Source organism: Rattus rattus, chromosome 18 (assembly GCF_011064425.1).
Source record: "Rattus rattus isolate New Zealand chromosome 18, Rrattus_CSIRO_v1, whole genome shotgun sequence".
Classification (NCBI taxonomy): Eukaryota; Metazoa; Chordata; class Mammalia; order Rodentia; family Muridae; genus Rattus; species Rattus rattus.
The window spans coordinates 16,517,689-16,526,445 of record NC_046171.1 but is presented as its reverse complement, the minus strand read 5'-3'; positions in this window follow the sequence as shown (position 1 = coordinate 16,526,445).

The window sequence follows — 8,757 nt, the reverse complement described above, 5'->3', positions numbered from 1 at the left end:
CTAAGGAACGGCGACTGAAGAGCCCACGCGGATGTTTAAAACGTTAATGATACTGTCCTCTGGCTTTAAAGAAACAGGAAACTTCCTCAAGGGAAACAAACCTCAATTCCAGTTGACCTAACCTTTATTATCCCCCCCCCCCCGGGGAACTCAAATGAATAATACAGCTTGACAGGTAAGGAGAAATCTTGAGTCAACCACAGACACTTAATTGGAATATCCAGCAAGTCATAGGCTAGGATGAAGAGTAGCTGGCAAAGTCAGGAAAGGAGCCAGGGGCAAGCATTTGCTCACCCCGTCCACTTGACAGATGTTGACTCACCCACCCTGTGCTCAATGCTAGTCTGACTGGGGTCCAGCTGGATGGATTCAGGGTCCATAAGCCTTTGTTTTGGGAGGCACCAAGGCTGTGCAAAGCTGCCTGCCTCTGTGAGACCAACATCGTAATGAACTGTGGCAGCGAGAATCGAGAATTGTGGGGAAGTCACATCGGAATTTGAAATGCAGTTAGATATAAAGAGGCTGTTGTGAATGTGTCCTTACTTTATAATGACATCTCAGTGAATGAGAAGCTGACATGTAAAAGAGGTGGTAAGGATAGGCTTAGGGAGGGTTATCAGTATCTTGATGGACAGGAAAGAGATAGACACAGATCTGAGAAGAGAAAGGGGTCAGGGCAAAAAGACGAGGCCGGGTGTATCCATGACCTTCGGAACAACAGGAAGTGGTAGTCCCGGGAGCGGATATTATGGCTTTAATTGCAATGCCTCCAAGACTCATGCTTTGAAAGCTGGTTCCTCAATTAGCAGTGCTGTTTCGTGAGCCTGTGGAACCCTGAGGGCATGGGACCTGACTGGAGGGAGTTGGTCACTGTCTTAGTTGGGTTTGGTAGTGCTGAGATGAAACACCATGAGCAAAGCAACGTGGGGAGGAAAGGGTTTATTTGGCTTACACTTATCTCTTATTACTTATTACTGTTTATCATTGTGATGGTTTGCATTTGCTCGGCCCAGGGAGTGACACTATTAGAAGGTGTGGCCCTGTTGGAGTAGGTGTGGCCTTGTGGGTGTGGGTTTTAATACCCTTGTCCTAGCTGCCTGGAAGCCAGTATTCTAGCAGCCTTCAGAGGAAGGTGTAGAACTCTCAGCTCCTCCTGCCCCATGCCTGCCTGGATGCGGCCATGCTCCCACCTTGATGATAATGGACTGAACCTCTGAACCTGTAAGCCGCCCCAGTTAAATGTTCTCTTTTTATAAGACTTGCCTTGGTCATGGTGTCTGTTCACAGCAGTAAAATCCCTAACTAAAACAATCATCAAAGGAAGACAGGACAGGAACTCACACAGGGCAGGAACCTGGAGGCAGGAACTGATGCAGAGGCCTTGGAGGGGTGCTGTTTACTGGCTTTGCTCAGCCTGCTATCTTGCAGAACCGAGGACCACCAGCCCGGGGATGGCACCACCCCATGGGCTGGGTCTTCCCCTTTCAATGACTAATTAAGAAAATGCCCCATAGACTTGCCTACAGCTCGATCTTATAGAAGCACCTTCACCTTAGAGAAGAACCTTAATTGAGGTTCCCTTCTCTCAGATGACTTTAGCTTCAGTCAAATTGACATAAAACCAGCCAGCACAGCCACTTGTTGTAGAGCTTTGGGTATTTTGGCTTTGCATCCTTGCTGTGCGTCTCTGGGATCTTGGGAAGATTTGTAACACAACTCATTAAAACTTCAAGGATATATACCTTTAAGAACTTTGTCTTAGAACCGAAAGGATGGAGTTTCCGTTACGGAGAGGGGAAGACTGCAGGAGAAGCGGGCTTCAGCACGAACATAGGAAGAGTTCAGTTTGAAATGTCCACCATGTCCAGGTCAATGCTGAGCAGATTATCATAGCATAAGGATCTAATAATGTCAGAGGGAGAGGCTTTGCAGGAGATGGAACTGGAGTGCCAGCAGGGAGGCCGGAAGGTTGAACAGGAGCCTGGGCTAGAAATGAAGGGACCATAGTTCTTTCTTAGCAGGGGAAGCTTACTGCACTACACTTGAGAAAGGACGTGGGGAAAGAAATTGACTTCAACCACGATAGCTCACTCTTTGATTCTTTTCTCTAAGGTGGTGGTTCTCAATCTTCCTAATGCTATACCCCCTTAATACAGCTCCTCACATTGTGATAACCATCCCAACCATAAAACTATTTTTGTTGCTGCTTCATAACTGTAATTTTGCTACTGTTATGATAATGTAAATATCTGATATACAGAATAGCTGATATGTGTGACCCCTGTAAAAGGGGTATTGAACCCCAAAGGGGTTGTTGTTGTGGCTTGCCCTGAAGTTATCTGTATTTTGATGCTAATTTCACTGTCCCAAGGATGGCTGCCTAGTCACATACTCAGGACTCTGGTTACTTCACCAGAACCTTCTCCCCATTTAATTTGGAAAATATAGGTGAGGGCAGGTACAGGATAGAAGGAGGTCTGTCATTGGATGAGAAGGAAGGATGGATGGGAGAAAAGTTTGAGGAAAGAGGAGGAGACTGGAATGGAAAAGAGGAGAGACAGGAGGGACAGAGAGTAGTAGCCATGGTGGAGAGAAAATGGAAGCTGACGTAAAGATTCCACTCTGTGTATTTAGAGGTTGTTATTAATGTTCTTAAGGGATGGATGTGTACTGGGCTTTGTATGTTTAGGTGGGCAATTATATCTTATCAACTGGGCCAAAGGTTATTGTGTTGTGTGTTCTTTCTTGTAGCAATTTAAGTGTAAGAAAGTGTTTGACGGCTGGTCTGGGCGGCCAGGAAGTTGGGATGTGTGTTTCTGGCATGGAAACCTGCCTTGGGAACTAGATAGTTAGAGAGATTGCTGCCAGGCTCAGAGAGAGGCCTTTGGCAGTGTGATATGGGATGGGGCAGAGTGGGTGAGAGGCTTTGATGACTGAGAATTAAGATATCTAGCAGATGCCTTGGGGTACTCTGGTGTAGACCTAGTGTGGATAAAAGATGGCATTTTAATTTTTTATATTTTTACAACAACAGGTTATGACCCACTGGTTGAGAAGCACTGCTCTAAGGGGAGACAAACGAAAAGTGAGTGGGTATTCCCGCCACTGTGAGAATCCCGGGGATGGAACTCAGGTTGTTAATGTGGCGGCAACAAGTGCCTTCATCCACTGGGCCATCGCAACGGCTCTGATTTTAGGGTAAGTTTAAAATTTCGAACCAATCCCACTTCAGTGCAGATAGACTCCCCTGTATTTGCTTCTCGACTTGGCTCGTGTTAACATCATCTTCGGCTTCACGGTGAGGATGTTATTAATAATTTGTCGCTACATTATAAATGTATTGTCTGCAAGGTCAGATTTGATTGATGCTCCCTCTCAAGGTTAAGAGCCCACCAGCTGGCTTTGTGCTGGAGCAAAGGAACGTGCAATCTGGGGAGCGCCGCCATTTAAAATAGACTGCAACGCTCTGGCTTTGAGTTTAAAAGAGAGAGGGGAAACCGAAGTGCAAAAGTGTTTTTGAAAACAATTGATGAAAGATGACATCGTGGTCCAAACAGATTTAAAAGGTGTAATCTCAGTCGACGAAGGAAAGTTCAGAAAAAAAAAAAAAAGAAATGAAGACAGCGTGGTGGTTTGAATGAGAAAATCTCTCATTTCCTCAGGCCTTTGAACACTTGGGCCGCTGTGGCTGGCATTGCTTGGGAAGGTTAAGGAGGTACAGCTTTGCCTGGGGAAGTTCGTCACTAGGGGTGGGATTGGAGATTAAAACACCTCTGCCATTTCCCACTGCTCTCTCTGCTCTGTGATTGGAGTTTGGGATATGAGCTCTCAGCTTTCCGCTCTGATTGCCACGCTTCCCCTACTGCGACGGACGCTCAACCCTCCAGAACTGTAAACCTACCTATAAACCCTCCCTTCTACAAGTTGCCTTGGTCATGGCGTCCTATCATAACAGCAGAAATGCAGACCTTTTTCTCAGGTTAGAGAGCTCATACCAAGGTCGATGCTCCATTTCGGAGATGGAATAGTGTGGAATGATGGATCTGGCTGATGCTATCCCCTTTCTCATGCAGGTGAAGGGAAGTGAGTTGTCTTTCTATAAACTGTCAACTGAACAAACCAGGTATTAAAAAGAAAAGGTATTGCAGAGAGGGAGGAAGGTGGGGGTATTGTAGAGAGGGGGAAGGTGAGGGTATTATAAGAGAGGTGAAAATGGGGGATATTTCAGAGAAGGGGAGGTGCAAGCCAAAGACACACAATTCTAGACACACGGGGATTTCTTTCCAGTTACTTCTACACTCAGATGAAGTACGTAATGAGGACGCTATCTTCCATCATTCAGTGCCATAGAAGATTATGAGAGACAAGACAGTTTATGAGAAAATGAATTTACTTCACGTTGGTCTACAGTCTAACAGCAGAGTACAGGTAGATGGGATTGCAGCCCTTAGCTGCCCTTAAGGTCAGATGAGCTTATCCCTTCGACCTAGAATTAGACCCCATACCACAGTAGGAGGGCATGATGGGAAAGACCTACTCATACTACAAGCCAAAGATGAAGAGGCCAAGTCACACAGTGCCCTTAAAACATGCCCTTAATGACCTAAGGACTCCTACTAGGTCCCACCTTGTACAGTTCTTACTAACCTAGAGACAAAGTCCTTTACATATGCCCCTTTTGGGAACACTTAGTCAACTACAGTAATGGTCAAATTTGCTAGCTTGTGCATCTGTCTGTCTGTGTATCTATCTATCTATCTATCTATCTATCTATCTATCTATCTATCTATCTATCTATCTATCTATCTATCTGTCAGACAGGGTCTCACCCTGTATGTAGCCCAGGCTGTCCTTGAACTCATAACAATCCTCCTGCCTCTGCCTCTGTCTTAGTGCTGGGATTACAGACACGAGCTTGCTTTTATGAGAAATTCACTTTTGTGAAAATAAACCCAGCCCTGAGATACTAATATTAATCAATTATGAATGGAGTACCCTGGTGACCTGGTGACCTCTGAGAGTCCTGCCTCTCAGAAGTAGAATCAGGTGCCAACTTTTTCAGTATTCTCTCTGCTCACATGTGGCATTACCATGGGGAAAAGCGTTTTCATTTCACTTGGAGAGGCTGAAATTCTAGTTCTTTCACATGACGTGGTGGGAATTTTGCTACTCCACATTCCCTTGAGCCTCTCTTTTTATAGAAATGAGAATTTCTATAAAACAAGAATTTCTATAAAATGAGCGGTGTCTGCCTAAGCCCCACCGATGTGAACAGGTCCCTCACAGTGTCTCACAGCTCGGAAGGTTCATGATGGCTATGTTTGCTCTGTGCTGCATTTTTCAAGGTGTCCTAGGGTTGAAGGTGAAAATGATGGAGTAGAGACCATGAGCTTCGTTATTCTCACTGGTGGGTTTGGGTAGGTGGGTGACTAATCATACTGGGGACACACTCTTGTACATGGTTGAACAAGGGACCCTCACTAACTCATCCCAGAAACCTCACACATCGTTCCTACCCCAAATTCCAGAGGCTTTGACCATCCGTAGGCCCTGGAGCCTTTTGGTTCCTGCCATTAAAATGCCTTGGGGTAAGCATCTATGGAAATTAGATTCTTTCCTTTAGCTGTTGAAGCATGGGACCCTCTTCCTATAGTTAAGCTCTTTGAGTGCTATAAAAGAAAGCTGTTGCATCCAGAGGTCAGGGGAGGCAAAGTCAGTGCACATCATGATGACTCCATAGCTCTTGTTTGTGACCACGTCTTAGGCAGTCTACTTAGTTTCTGAAGTAGATCATTTGGTCACATTAACTTGAAGGTGTGCTTGGCTATGTGAGCTGTGAAAATCCTCATTTGTCTTCAGCCACAATCCAATGAGAATTGGAGTTGCTTAAGTCATACCAAACCTAAGAAGGATTTTGTAGTAAGAGGGAAAGAGAGGTGGGAACGCAGGAAGGGAAGAGGGGACACGAAGGAAGGATAGAAAAGAAACAAAGCAGAAAGGAGAAAAAGATAAAATACCTCATCTCCTCAGAAACATTTCACAGTGTAAGGAAAATTCTATCCTAAAAGTCAAGGGGCCCTCAAACATGGCAGGTAGGGCTGTAAGACAGCAACGACGCTGTGGAGAAATGGCTTGACAATTCATCAAGATTTAAACATAGTGAATACAAATCTACCTATGGATATATTCCCAAGGGAGCTAGAAATATGTATCCACTGAAAAAGAAACACTGGTTTCTGAGAAAGGAGCCTCCCTTGAGGAAATGCCTCCATGAGATCCAGCTGTAAGGCATTTTCTCAATTACTGATCAAGTAGGGAGGGCCCATTGTGGGTGGTGGCATCCCTGGGCTGGTGGTCTTGGGTTCTATAAGAAAGCAAGCTGAGCAAGCCAGGGGAAGCAAGCCAGTAAGTAGCACCTCCCCTCCCCACCATGGGTTCTGCATTAACTCCTGCCTCCAAGTTTCTATGCTGCATGAATTCCAATCCTGACTGCCTTTGGTGATAAACAGCCATGTGGAAGTGTAAGCTGAATAAACTCTTCCCTCCCCAACTTGCTTCCTAGTCATGCTGCTTTGTGCAGGAATAGAAACCCTGACTAAGACACTTACAAATGGAAGTTGTGGTAGATAAAAGGAAATTTCCCTCTGAGACAAATGGGGACCACTCCAGCCTCGGTGAACACAAAACAATTCTGTATCCCAAGGCTCAGGGAACATTGTAGAAGAGGGGGCGTAAAGAAGGCAAGAGCAGGGATTTTGCTGGGAGACTGTGTCTGCTAGTAATATCAGAAGCTACACTCATGAGGTCTCACCAGCATGACTGCCTAAGCATGAGCTGAAGGAGGATGGCAGCAGTGAGCATGCCAAAGTGAATGGAGAAAGTCCCCAAGGCCTCAGTGCTCTACAGAGAACTATAGGCAACTGTGTAATGCGGAGGGAGGAGAGGTGGCCCTCCTCAGGAAAGAACACACCAACGAGTTGTCTAGTGCTAAACTGTCAGCTCTGAAAACATACATACAAGAAACCTATGGGTTGAGCAGGTTATGTTTAAGAATAAATATGTATGTACATATTTATATAGGCACATATATGCATATATATTTATATGATGTATATGTTTGTTATGTATTGTACATGCACATGTATATGTGCATTCATGTGTACATGTTTATGATGATATGACATATATGCATATGATGTATTTGTATGTGTATATATATGCACATATATAGATATATTATATAAACATGCATATTTGTAAATGCACACATATACACACACAATAACAATGAACAAAAAAGGCCATGCATTTGAAGGAGAGTGGAAAAGGGTGTATGGCAGAGTTTTGAGGGAGGAAAGGGAAGGGTGAAATATTGTAATTATATTACAATTTCAAAAATAGAAGAAAAAAGAAAGATGCAAATAGTCCTCACATATATCAACAAAGGAATGGATAAAGTAAATATGGTATGCCCATGCAATGGAATATTGCTAACCTATGAAAAAGGGGAAAGGTACTGGTTGATGCTACAATTTAGAGTAATCTTGGAAATATTATATGCTAAATGAAAGGAACCAGGCTCAAAGGGTCATATACTGTATAATTCTATTTGCATAAAATGTCCAGAAGGCTCAGATGGATAGAGACTGCAGCTGCCTGTGGGGAGGGGTAGGAGGGAAAAGTAAGGCAGGTTTCCGATTTCTCTCTCATGTATCAGATCAAAACAGTGATAGTTGCCAACCTTCTGACTACTGTATATTGACAAACATTGAATTGTGTCCTTTAAAATGGTCAGTCTGTGGCATTATAACTCAATCTTGATTTTTTATTTAAAATTACACTTACATACCGGTTCACGTCGGGGTGAGGTATGCTTTCCATAGCGTATGTGGAGATCAGAGGACAACTAATGAGATTCTCTTCTCTTCTACCACGTGGGCTCAGAGATGTAGCTCAGGTCAGCAGGCTTAGTGGCAAACACCTTTATTGACTTAGCCGTTCTGCTGCCCTTGCCTCTTACCAAATGCTCCACCACCAAAGAAACCAGCCACACCATGCCCCAGACTTCTGACCTGCAGAGCTGTGAGATCGTAAATAGATACTAAGCTATGAAATTGGTAGCAACTTTTTATGTAGTAAATAAATGCAAGTGTATCTGAAAATTGGTTGTTTAATTATAAGTAACTTGATATTACCATAATAATTGCAGTTAAAATATACCCAGGGGCTCTCTGAGTCCGTTAGAATCACTTACAATAGGACTTTTGGGAGCTGTGCATTACTTACCACAGAAGAGTGTTGTGTCAACGTTTCCTGGGAAGGTCTGAGTAAATGCCTATTTTCTCTCGCTGCAGACTCAAGACCGATCAAAGTATCATCCACTCCAGTCTCGTGAACCGGAGAGTTTTGGGGATTACCTACAAGACTATGGTTGAAGGGCTTGCTTATGTGGTGTGAGGGTTTATATATGCTTGGGCCCAGGGAGTGGCACTGTTTGGAGGTGTGGCCTTGGAGGGGGTGTGGCCTTGTTGGAGGAAGTGTGTCACTGTGGGTGTGGGCTTTGAGAGCCTCATCCTAGCTTCCCGGAAGTCGGTATTCTGCTAGCTGCCTTCAGATGAAGATTTAGAACTCTTAGCTCCTCCTGCACTATGCCTGCTTGGATGTTGCCATGCTCCTGCCTTGATGATAATGGACTGAACCTCTGAACCTGTAAGCCAGCCCCAGTTAAATGTTGTCCTTATAAGAGTTGCCTTGGTC